This window comes from Lates calcarifer, linkage group LG18 (assembly GCF_001640805.2).
Source record: "Lates calcarifer isolate ASB-BC8 linkage group LG18, TLL_Latcal_v3, whole genome shotgun sequence".
In the NCBI taxonomy this organism is placed as follows: domain Eukaryota; kingdom Metazoa; phylum Chordata; class Actinopteri; family Centropomidae; genus Lates; species Lates calcarifer.
Genome location: NC_066850.1, coordinates 4511471 through 4524453, shown reverse-complemented (window position 1 = coordinate 4524453; position 12983 = coordinate 4511471). Strand labels below are relative to the sequence as shown.

Here is a 12983-nt window from a genome sequence, read left to right as displayed (position 1 = left end):
AGCCAATTGAATAAAATAAACTTTAAAGGTGCTATAGGTAAGTTTTAGCTGTTCCTAAATAGTCAGTATTAGCCTTAACATCTGTTTACATACCAGTCTTTGTGTTCAGCATCAAACTTCATTCCTTTACTTGCCAAGAGCAGTCTCCAGCAGTGGAAAGCAATGCCAATGTTAACTCTTATTTTGCTTCCATTTCTATCACTTTTCTTCCATTTAAGTTAGCATGCTAACCAGCTAGCTATTTTCAAAACAGGTATCTCACCACCCAAGAGGACAGTTAGTTCACTCTGAGTAAACTTTGCCTCCACAGACCAATCAGATTAGTCCTGGCACTATCATCGCCTTCTCTCCTCTGTGCACATTAAAAAGTAATTCCCCTGTTGTCACTCTTTTCTGTACATCAGCTAAGGAGGAGAGTCACTTTTTCACATATTACTGTAAAACTGATTGTAATAAAATAAAAGATAACAACACTGTGGAAATATCTGCTGTTTCCCAGACAGAGAATGGGGAAGTTTGTTGACAAAAGGCATGCAGCTGCTACTGTCTCAAACACACACAACCACAAATGTGCAAATGTGGGGAGGCACACACATACAAATGCATAGAGAGGCACACTGTGACCACATGTAAAGGGAAGTCAGTGTATAAGATAAGCTTAATAAATTTACAGAGGCCAAATCACACATTTTATCAGTTTGCATGTGGTAGCATGCAAGCACAATTACTTGATATGTTCCTGTACACTTCTCTCCATCAGTAACATATTTATGTGTCGGAGACACAAATAGAAACAGGCAGCAGTGTGACATTGAAGTAGTGCAGAGTAAAGCGAATGCTTGGAGGTCATGGTCTTGGACGGCCATATAGATTTTTCTATCAGATTTGTTGACCTAAATGCAATTCCCAACTCATGAAAAATTATTTTGACACTGTGAGTGATCTTTTCTTTGAAAACATGCATTTTTTTCTTCTATATATCCACATCACTTGTTTTTTTTTCTGTTTTTTTCAGTGCTCTTGTTCACTCTTTTGAATAAGCCAAGAGGAATTTATTATTTCCCCATTCACTCTGATGAGTGTGGCTCTACATAAGGACGTTGTTCCAGGCCTTGATTTTGTGCTCATAAAAGGTTTGTGTAAGTTCCTTAACATTGAGGTGTGAATATAACAGTATGTATAGATGTGTTTTTAAGGTACTGAGCTTTAGCATGAGCACCCCCCAAAGTTATGGGGTCATGGTCAGACATTTTTTTAGAGTTTGTGCATGAATATTCTGAATGTTGAATGTTAGCCCCACTCATATTGTGTGTATACAGACAGTATATCTCTGAAGGTCATGTGGACACTGTTGCATGAAGACTTAATTTGTGTCTAGAATATGCTCTGTTCAGGGGTTCTTTCCACAAGACTCATAGAATGCAGTCGGAGATGGAGAAACTATAATAAGACAAATGGAAGAATATTTGTTCCAGTAGCATAGAAGTTTGGGAGAATATGTAGAATTTGTATGAGTTTTTACAGCTTCTTTACAGCTTCAGGAAACAGATCAGGAAATGAAAGAGAATGCTATTTTTCATTTTGGCAACCATCTGTTTTTAACAAACATTTATCATTTCATCCTATAGAGATACTATAAATTGAAAGTAGCAGGCCAGTGCTAAGCTAGAAGCTACAGAATGGCAAAAATGTAATACAATTTCAGCTGTTCATCCCTTACTTGCGGCTAACTGCTTCAACCATTTATCTATTACTTTTATCTACCCTGACCATTTAGCTATTGCTTTTAGTTATCTGTCCATTCATTTTTCATTCTTTGAGTGGCAGAAGTTAGAAGTTAAACAATTTAGCTATTCCTTCTACGTAACTGCTCAGACCTCAGACCTCAGACTTGCTTGCTAAGTTTCATGCCCTCTCATCTGCAACATGTGGCAGGTATTATAGCACCACCTGTCCATCGATGATAATATCTTATTTTCCCAATACCCCTGGAAATCAGTATTCTACAGTATGTCTTATAGCTCACAATCAATTTCTTTGTTGGGCTAGTTCAATAATGCCTAAGATTGTTAACTTAGTGATGGAGAAGACTTGTTAAGTTGTGTTGATTGGCTCCGGGTGAGATAAGCGGGAGGAGAAGGTCTTCGAGCCAAACAGACATCATTAGAGGAAGAGTGCTGATTTTTATTTGTTGTAAAGTGAGGTATAGCTCATTAAAGGAGGCTCATCACACACACAGACCATTCATGGTGCCACACTAATTCTTCATGGGCTCTTGTTATCTAAAGAGAATTTACTCATGAAGGTCAACCTGTTAGTTTGACAATAAATACCTGAGCATCAAAAGAAAAATAACAGGGAGGATATCTGATGACTTACTAAAGTGTTCATTTTAAATTACCGTTTAAACAGGATGACTGTGCTAAAACTTTGTCACGTAGGTTTATGGTTTTGGTTTAATTTTCTTAGATTCACAGAAGTTATTAATATTTGCAGTTCAGTATAATCCAACTCAAAGCTTACAGTCACTTACATATATTCCACTAATGATGAATGAAAAATGCACACAACAAAAGATAACACCCATAATAAAAGAGAGAAATCCAACAAGGCAAACACAATAGTCTCTGATTAAGATCTAATGTGATTTCACACTACTTGGCTTGGCACAGAGATTTAATTTACTGCTGCGGGACTTAGAGCAATATCTACACTGACTTGGGGGCACAGAGGCGTAAAAAGGGGAGGAAGAGGGTGGGTGTGTTTTGGAGTGGGGTGGGGGGTCAGATTTGTGGGGTGGTTGTGGTAGATTGTTGGAGCTGAGGGGAGTCCTGTCAAGAATGGTATCAGCACAAGTGTTTGGCCCTGTGTTTATGCTGTTGCTCTGTCTGCAGAAATTAGTCATGTCCCTTTCTGGAGACCAAGAAGCAACAAGACAGAGAGTGAGAGAGGAAAGAGGAGTGTGTTTGGATGTGTGTGTGTTTGTGCGTGAGTGCTCTGTTTGTACTTTGTGTTTGCTGCCTCCCTGGACTGAGCAACGCAGGATGAAGAGATTCAATTGCTCTGTCTTTTCATGTGCTGTCGAGTTCAGGGACACACGCCTACAGTACATACATTTATGTAAGCAACTGTACAAACAACTATAGACACAGTATATGCTTCATACACATGCACGCACACACACACACACACACACACTCGTGCTGCACACACATGCCAGACAACAACCAGTGGGAATTCTCTGTCTCGTGAAATCAATAGAAATGTACACAGTCAAAGACACATGGGACGAGCGTATAGCGTGTGTGTGTTTGTGTGTGTGTGTGTACATGTGCCACTGGTTGATCCAGGGAAAATGGCTTTTGTTGAGTCCCCTGTGCTATGTAACATTACAGAGTAATTACAGAGTGTGTGCTTTGTTTAGGGGAACTCTAATTATGCTGTTTGGGTTGTGCAGGGCCCTGGGGTGTCACTGCGTATGTGTGTGTCTGTGTGTGTGTGTGTGTGTGTGAGAGAGAGAGAGAGAGAGAGTATAGTCGGTGAGAAGACACTAATTGTGGAGGCGGTGTTAATGGTACAGCAACTGTCAGAGAGGGAGATAGAGAGAGAAAGGTGGGGGAGAGCAAGATAGAGACAGACAGAAAAACAAACCTGAGCGCTTCACTTTGGCCTTTCTCATAATCTTTCCCCACCTCTCTGTCCATCAGGATGTGTCACACAGTATCAGCTACTGCCACATTTATGCCATTATCTGAGACCCCTTTCAAACATGGATTTTGAAGTATTATTGGGTTTGTCTTCTGTTAACGTTATGGCTGTTTTTACTGTAGTTCTACAGTATGTTGTGGAGAAGTTCATTGTTAAGTTTATTCAACAGCACCGCAACACTCCCACAAACTTTGGCTTCTGAAAACGATGCACTGTCACGTAAACCAGAAATGTGGTTACTGTAACGACAAAAGACTGCAGTCATGAAAAAACAGTTGAGTGAAAGGAGAGATTATTAAGATCTCTTCAGCTGAACCACTGAAATTGTGCCCTGACCAGATTGTATCTAACAGAACAAGATGCAAACTGACTGTATAAGTTTCAAACTTAATTAGTAAGTAGTCTGAACATCATGTACACCGGAACTCAGGATACAGGAGAGAAAAATAGCAATGAGAGAAGAGCAAACACTGTAACTCAATGTATTGAGTGAACATAAGAAATAGAAGAGGAACAGCTACTGCCTCCATATGTGCAACACTTATTGATCCCATGTTCCAGAACAGACTTTTTCTCTCCACAATACATGCACTGCTGTGGATTTTTGTTTTGAGAACCCTAGAGAACAAGATATAATGGCAGTATGATATTTGTGAAGTGCGTTTGCCTCTGTAACATGTTTGTGTGTTTGTGTTCAAGGTCTGCACAAGGTCTCGCAGCTGTGTATCTGGTGTTCTTGTTGACATCCATCAGAAATGTAACCAGCCCATTCTGTCTCTCAAAGATGGTACTGAAAAGGTCTCATTCTTCCTTGTTTATATAATTCTAATTACCCGGGTTGATTTAAACTTGGCAAACAAAAGTAGTGTTGTCGTATTTCAAAAGGAACATTGGTTTGAATAGCTGTTGGCCAGCTCCGAGAAGAGGGTCAAGGTACCGAGATGTGTCCTTGTCCATACAACAAACAATACAATACCCTGTCCCTGATGCATAATTGCTAAGCAATTTGTTCCAGTAAGTTGTGGTTCATCATGACATCTTTGGACCCAATAGTGCATTGTCTGTATGATGTTAGACCAGCCTTCATTTCATATAATGTGCTCCAGGGCATTAATTTGCCCATACAATATAATGAAGTACATTTTATTATTGTTAACATTATCATTTACAGAATGCAGCATTACAGCCATAATCCATTTTAAATGAATGAAGGAATAAATGAAATTTGTGGCAATGCTGTTGTTCACATGGATTGAATCAGGGATATAATAGTGCACAGCACAATTCTTTACTGTAGATGCTTTTTGAATAGGGAATTGTGCCTTTAGGAGACAATTAGAGAAAAGTAACTTAATTTCGTTGTGCATTTATGGACTTATATAAGGACAACTTTTATAGTGCTGCGGAAACTTGAAGAGATGCTCCTCAATTACCTCTTCTTCCTTTGACCTTCACCTTATGAGGTGTGTGTGTGGGGTGTTCCTACTTTCAGCAAATAATTACTGTATATTTTACATCCTTATGTGGAGTTTATGAGCTGTGTTTCAACAGTGTGCTGGTAGTTGCTGTGTATTGTCAATGTGAGTGTGTTGTACTGCGACAGTCCGTGAGTAACATGATTAAGTGGTGAAGATGCGGTGCAACTGTGTGTGTGTGTGTGTGTGTGTGTGTGTGTGTGTGTGGTGTGTGTGTGTGTGTGTGTGTGTGTGTGTGTGGAGGCACGCTGAGAGGGCCGCTATTAATTTGATAAAACAAGATTGGACTTCAACATCGTGACCCTTACAGATGCTACAACTGCTGCTGCTCACACAGACACACACACACACACACACACACACACAATCTTTCTGTATGTGCATTGCTCATTTCTTTCTGGAGTCAGTCTTTAGATTATAAAGAGGTTTAAAGAGGTCAGTGCAACCTAAAAGCGTTAGTCGTAGCTGTATCTAGCCATGACGATAGTTTGGTTTTATGTCCAGAGACTTCTGACTCTCCAAATCCCAGTGCTCAGGAGATACTGTTGACAGCATGATGGGAAATCTGCATGACTAGATAACAATAGTGGTAAAAGAGAAATATGTTTTTTGTGTGTGTTTTAGATGAACTGGTTCTTTAAAAGCTTTAGGTTGTATGCTAATAAATGTTACATTGTTAACTGAACCCTTTACTCTAGAAACAGGAAATGTTTCCTTATAGAGATATAACAGTATTGTCAGTCAACAAGTGTCTGGATACCGTTGTAGACCTGGATGGTAACAAATGATAGGTCTTCTGGGCAAAACTGTAGTTTTGTTACAACTGCGGTGGAGCAGGGCAAAGGGAAATTAGAACTACAGAGGTCACAGGCCAAGACCTCCCTGTCCATCTCTATTGTATCCTGTCTATAATCCAATCAAGTCCCTCACATTTCACCCAGTCAGATGCTTTGAGTCACCCAGCAATGGAGGTCACAGTCCGTGCTCGTGTGTTTGTGTATTAACTTATTTTCAATTTGAGTCCTGTCCCTGCTACTGTTGTCTGTGTGGCCTAATGTGATAATAATGTGAGTGTGTGTGCATGTATGTCCGTCCTTCCTCTCCCTCAGGTTTATTAGTTGTATGTGATAATGTCTTTGCGTGATTGCGTGCAGATGGTTAGAATTAGTCATGCAAATACAGGTACACAGAGTAACCAGTTTATTAGGTACCTGAGTACGATTGAATGTAGTCCAGTACAATAGCTTGTAAATAGAGTCCTCTCTCTGAAGCAGTAATGTTCAATTCCAAGTGTTTTTGCAAATGATCCCCACTCTACTGATATATATCTGTCCATCTGTGTGTAGATGTTTCTGTCTTTATCTGACTCCCACTGTCTCAGAGACAATCAGCATGTCCGCACAGTGTTGTTATATAACTAGCCATCAGTCCTATGATCTCCCCACCAGCACAGTGCCAACATACCACTTTGATACTGTGTATTTGTTTTTCTTCTTTCCAGTGTGTTCACGTCTTTGTGCCTTAATGTGTGTGTGTGTGTGTGTGTGTGTGTGTATGTGTCGCAGCCTTTGGCGGGACAGTCCTGCGGTCCCTCCCCTCTCCGTCCACCCTGTTAACGTTCTTTATTTTCCCCAACAATCAGGCTTTATCCCCGGACACTCCTGGTCCCACGGTAGCATGGGGAACAACAGCCTAGTGCTATACAAACCAAAGCAGACATATATTCCCTCGTGTAACCCACACAACCCCAGCACACCCACAAACATGCCCACACGGACAGTGGATGGTTTCCTGATTATAGCTGCACAATACATAAGAGTTTGTAGATTTTATTTTGAAAAGACAATGCTAGCAAGAGATGTGATCAGAAACACAAAATGTCATTAAGAAAAAAGCATGGCAACCATTAGAAAATAAATGATAAATCTTCATCCAAAAAATAAAATGTTCTAAAAGCGCTATCAAAAACATAATCCTTTATTGTGACTGAATACAATGTGAATGAACAGCAACACCAAAGTACAAAAGCAGCACTGTGTTAGCATCGGTATCAGAAGTTGCAGAACATGATGTGGTGTTTGATCACAAGAAGCCTGTGGCTCTGTGAGATGCTTTGCACAGAGAGGAAAACTGAGAGCATTGATTTCATTGTAGAGGAGCAAGGAGTGTATGTGATTTGGCAAGTGTGTGTGTGTGTGTGTGTGTGTGTGTGTGTGTGTGTGTGTGTGTGTGTGTGTGAGTGAGCTGTCTGGAACATAAAACTATAGAGGCCCATTCAGACGTTCCTTTCTCTTTCTCCTTCCATCAGGAGAGAGATAGCAGGGACATTGAACTGCAGCAACAAAAGCAGATTTCCATCAGACAGAGTTTCTGAGAGAGAAAGGCATTGTGTTGAAAGGGGCTTAATGGAAGCTCAGCTTAGAGCCTTATTCACAGAAACTGTACTCTGGGTTTGGGGAAACACATATGTGTACACACACAGACGCACACACGTTCAATTTTCCCATATAGACCAAACACTGTCTGTTCCTCTGCACTAAAATTGATGCTCTCATTTTTATAATGTTTTAAAAATGGTAGGAGAGTTTGTCAGCAGATAGTTGCCAGACATGATGCTCTGTAGCAAGGCACTTAAAGCACTTTGCACTGGTCTCAGACTAAATCACATGAACTACAAGAAAGGGTTTGTTTGTCCAAAAAAAAATAAAAATAAATAAATAATAATAATAATAAAAAAGTGATCACGGTGCATGCCACATACCTACAGCATCTTTGGTTAGAATCCAGCCTGGAACCGTCGCTCTTCATTTCTTGTCCTGCCTCTTCACTGTCAGGTATTCAGTAAAGTCCAAAAACCCCTAAAAAATAAACCTCAAAAAGTGTACTATTTTTAGGGGACATTTGTCAATGTGCAGTTATATTATTTTGCTTTGTTTTTGTCTTGCTGCTTAGGGTCACATGGCACATGAAAGAATTTTTATAGACACATCATGCTCTCAGTAGAACACAGAGGCCTCCAGGCATACCAAAGGGTTGAATCAACACCTCTCTGATACTGAATTGAAAAAGTAGAACAGTGTATGCCTCCTAGTAAGTTCTCAAACAAGGTCAGATTATACCCCAAGTTCAACTCATTCAAGACTTTTCTTACCTTCCTGTGTTCTAGTTAAGGTTTAGTTTAAGGCTAGGCAAAGACCAGCTGCGTGGGAAACTGTTGGTAGGAAGACAGAGGCAAACCACAGGGTCTGGTGTTGAAGCTGCATGCTTTGTATGCACATCATTCCACTACTGCCTCCTCTCTAAGGGATCGGTCACACCAGCTTTTATGGTAAAACAACCAAAATCAATTCATTTCTGCGGGATCATTTCAGTCAGCCAGTGTGCTCATGAGGGCAATGTTAAATTGAACGATGCTTTTGTGAAGAGTTTAAAGATTTTGATGACATGCAAATTGGTTGCTGTTGACCAATTGCTAACCATCTTTACGGTGCTAAGCTTTTGAGGTAATGGAGGATCTGAGTGTCCAAAATGGAGGCAGCAGTCATGAGCTGTGTCGCACAATCCAGTCATCAAGCCTTCAATACCAAGAATGCACAAATGAATTTTCATTGTATTGCATTTTGACCTTTTCTGATGTGGCATATGGAAGCAATGGAATTCTGTGAATTCTTAAACTTAAAAATGTTTCAGTTTATTCTGTATGACTCTGCTTCATAGAAGTAAAGAGACTAGAGGAAAAAGGAAAAAGACTCGGGGGGGAAATAACAGAGAACCAGAGTTTCTCATGAGTTCTTTGTACATGCTTGGTGTTTCCATTGCTAGTTAGCTTACAGCTAAGGTCTGTACATGTGCAGTTTGGGCTGAATAAACACAAACATTCCCGCTTTCAAATTTGCGCAGATTCGCTCTGACCATATGCTAACATTGTCACATAACTTCCTTTTTTGCCACCAAAGGTAAACAACCACTGATAACAGTTTAGCTCACTAGCATAACTGTTAGCGTTGGAACAGAAGTCATTCTTCTTCTGGTGTTTTTCACAGTTACCAGCGAGCTTGAGGTGTGCAACCACCACCCTCTGGACTGGACTAAAGCTGACCCTAATTTGCATTTACTTAACACCAAGAACACTAGATGAGTTTGTATGTGTAAACAAAATTGCATTAAAACTTAAATAGATTTTATCCAGATATGAGGCACTTGAAATGACAGGTGTAAGTGGGGCTATTGCATTGGTAATTGCAGTGTTTTTGTTTTGTTTTTGTCTGGTACTCCTTGTCTACCTCTAAGAATCTGGCCTGTTATCTGCCAGTAGGAGAAAACAAACACCAATCCCTCAAACCACAAAATTGCTGTGGAGATGCAAGATGCGTAGGTGTATATTAAGAGTTGTCTTTTTTAGATGAACTTTCCTCTGTAACACACTCATCGTGTTTTACAGTGAAACAGCTCTGTGAGTCATCTGTATCTGAAACCCTGCCTGCTTTCCCTGTCTAAATACCTCTGTTTCTCTCTTCCTCAGATCAGAGTTGTCCTCTTCTGTATTACATGTAAACTAGGGATGAGTGAGCAGGCCTCCCATGGATTAACCGCCGACTGCCTCTGAAAGTTGCCGTCAGACTTCCTTATTATGAGACCTGTAAAATCTTCACAGCACACAGACAGACACAGCAGGCGCACACAGTCCCGAGGTTTTCCAAACTAAAGTGTATAGAAGCAGTGCCATTCTGTTGTCCCTAAATCACATTGCTTAATATTCCTACGGAAAACACTACACAACGGCTGCTCCCAAATTTGATTGGTGTTATTTGTAAGTCAGCCTAAATCTCAGAGAAGCTACACACACAAATGGAACAGGGCTTACTAATCCATTTGTAAGGCAATAGGCAGGCAAACAGGCAGGGCAGAGCTTGCCAAGTGTTGTAATCACAACTAAAGATGATGAGCCCACTCCCTTCCTCTACACTCTACAGTACTGTGTATGTGCACGCTTGCATGTGTGTGTGTTTTTGTGTGCGTTTGCATGTTTGTCCTACATCGCCTCCTTTACAAAACTGTGACAAGAGAGAGAGAGGGAGAGAAAATGAATCGGTATCAAGTGGATAATCTACAAAAGTACACTAGGAGCTTTTCCACCTTATGCAAGTCCCCCGCTCATTCATTTGCAGATACCACGCAATCTCTCTGAGAACAACAAGCCGGCGATATGAGTTTTGAAAAGGCAGTAATTGTAAGCAGGTTGGGGAATAAATTAGAATGATGACAAAATACAGAGATAAATCCAGCTTAAGAGAGATGTATGCCACTGTTTATTTGATTTCAGCTTTTCTCGCTATCCTGCTCTTTCTCCCTCCCTCATTCCTGATCTTTTTTAGTGGGGTGGAAAAATGGATTTTTGTCAGCGATTTGGCCCTGAAATAGCTTATTGTCTAAGGCAGCCACTGTGCGGGTACGACGTCAACATCACATGTGTGTGTGAACACACTCGCTTGTTTCCATGGGGAGTAATGGCCATGGAAGTGTGTATTGGCTCTGCTGGCACAATACACCACTGTGCTCATTGGTTTAGACTGGTATGTGTGTGTGTGTCTTTGTGTGTGTGTTTACAGTGTGTGTATGTTCTTCTATAGTCTCTCTTGTTGATATTTATAGATTGAGGAATTCTGGTATGAAGGGAGTGAGGGTGGGCGGAATTTAGGGAGCAAGAGTGAGAGTGCAAGGGAGAGGAAAAGGAGAAGGAATGAAGGGAGGAAGAGAGGAAAGGAGGAGAGTATCTAAGTTTGAAAGAGTGACTCTGCCCTAAGCTTTTTCATTCTCTCACTTTTTTGTGTTTATTCTTCTGATTATCTCTTTTCACTCTTCTTTTTCTGTTGTACCTCACACATTCATACCTAGAAGCGTTTGCACACTCTTTGACAACCAACATGCACACACAGATATCTAGACACATGCAGCTTTCACAATTATATTTGCTCTAATTTCAAATTTGGAATCTTGTTTTAGGAACAAATACTAAAAAAATATTAATTTAGGAATGTTTGTGACACGGACTGAGTTTTGAATCTGCTCTGCACCTCTATCTATTTCTCTCTTTGACTTTTTTTGACTTTCTGCTGATTTGTCATTCACATCTAGGTGACATAAATATTGTGTCATTAATTAGCTGTTTCCTTGTTCTTTTGTCTATCCAGGAGCAAGAGGACTCAGCAGACAGAGCAGCTGATTACTTCTGGACATTTTTCTCTTCAGGTTGTTCCATCAAATAAACTGGTAAGAGCACAAAGCAACACTAATGACTGTCAATAGTCATGCAACTAAATAAAAATTAATCATAGTAGTATCTGGAGTATAACAGCAGTACTGTAGCCTCAGTAGAGACCATGCAGTGCAGAGCAGTCATATATGGCACACTGAGTAGATGGGTGTCGTAGTGTTGTTTTGTGTGACATGGCAAAATTCAGCACAAGCATGGATGTTATCACAGCCGTTGCTGCAAAGCCTTCTAGGAGATCACTAAGAAATGTTTAAGTACTGAAACAAGTTCTGGGAAAGTGTTAAACTGAAAAAACTACTCTTACCAAACCACAACACATTCAAAGTACAAGTGGAGTTAAGCCTTTAACCAGTACGAACAGAGGCCAGTTGATACCATACATCCAAACATCCTCAGAATTACTTCCATAACTTTCCTTTGCTCTGAGTTTACCAGCAGCCACACTGATAGATTTTGTCTTTCTGGTAGGTCTTTTAACTTCACAAGCCCCCAGTGTTCTGCACAGTCATTTGTTTCTATCTTGGGAACTTTGACTACTCATCTAAAAACTTTGCTAAGAAGTGAATTTGACTGGTGAGTTTCTGTAAATGTTGTGGCACATCAGTGAAAAACTACAGCATGGCGTGCTTGGCTGTGATGACAAAAAGCAGTGGATGTCACTGTATAGAGAACAAGGCCTGAAGTCAGAGCAAGACAGCGATAACAAACCCAGATACAAGACAAATGACCATGAAATAGAGCGTCAGCTGATACTGTCTGCTTGCTCTTTGTGTGTTTGTGTCTGTGTGTGTTTACATGTGTGAAGAAGTCCAGATAGTGTGTGTCAAGGCAGTGTCATGATCACAGATTGTGGCCTCATCACTGCTCTGCTGAGGAGATTTAGCTGGCACTGGTTACACTGACCGTGGCCTATGTGTGTTTGTGTATGTATGAGTGTTTGTCACAGCCCTGTCAGATCAGCCATGAGTCTACCCACTGTGTGTATATGTGTGTATGTGTACGTGTGTGTGTGTGTGTGTCTCTGTCTCCACCAGGGGTGACCTTTTTCTGTGTGTGTCCCTATGAATGTGTGTGTGTCCTGTGCTGCAGGCAGGGAAAGTCCCTGTCTTTGCTGTGCCAGGGAGTTGGAGGGGACACCTCCTTCATCTGTGTTGTGGGAGTTCCCCGTCAGAGCGAGAGGGGCTGGTCCTCTGCACCAGTTTTCGTCACTCTATGACTGTTTTGATTCTGTTTTTGCTAAGCACCAAATAATGTCATAATTGTCATCAGTTGATACATCAAAATGATTCATCCATCATACCCTTTGCCTTTTCATAAACTTTGTCCCTGCTGGCTCACCATACTGTCTGACGTCAGGCTTTATTAAGAAGTCTTACATTGTTCTAGGCAATGATATTTTTTCAGTAAATTAAATTATTGCCATCAAAAAATTTCTGTGAATAGGTTTCTCTTACACAGAGAAAAGAGGAAAAGAGGGAAGATATTTAGATGGATGTAATTATCCATCTCAGAATAATGTGATTGTA

General features: G+C 40.6%; 1 protein-coding gene across 9 annotated transcripts in view; it reads left to right on the top strand.

Moving 5' to 3' along the window:
* sox5 (SRY-box transcription factor 5) overlaps positions 1 to 12983 on the top strand; it is a 213121-nt gene that overhangs the window by 66754 nt on the left and 133384 nt on the right. For all 9 annotated transcript variants that reach the window (XM_051077570.1, XM_018700507.2, XM_018700506.2 and 6 more), the window contains one exon: positions 11375 to 11453. The gene's annotated coding sequence lies outside the window, so the exon portion shown is untranslated. The remainder of the gene's footprint in view (positions 1 to 11374; positions 11454 to 12983) is intronic.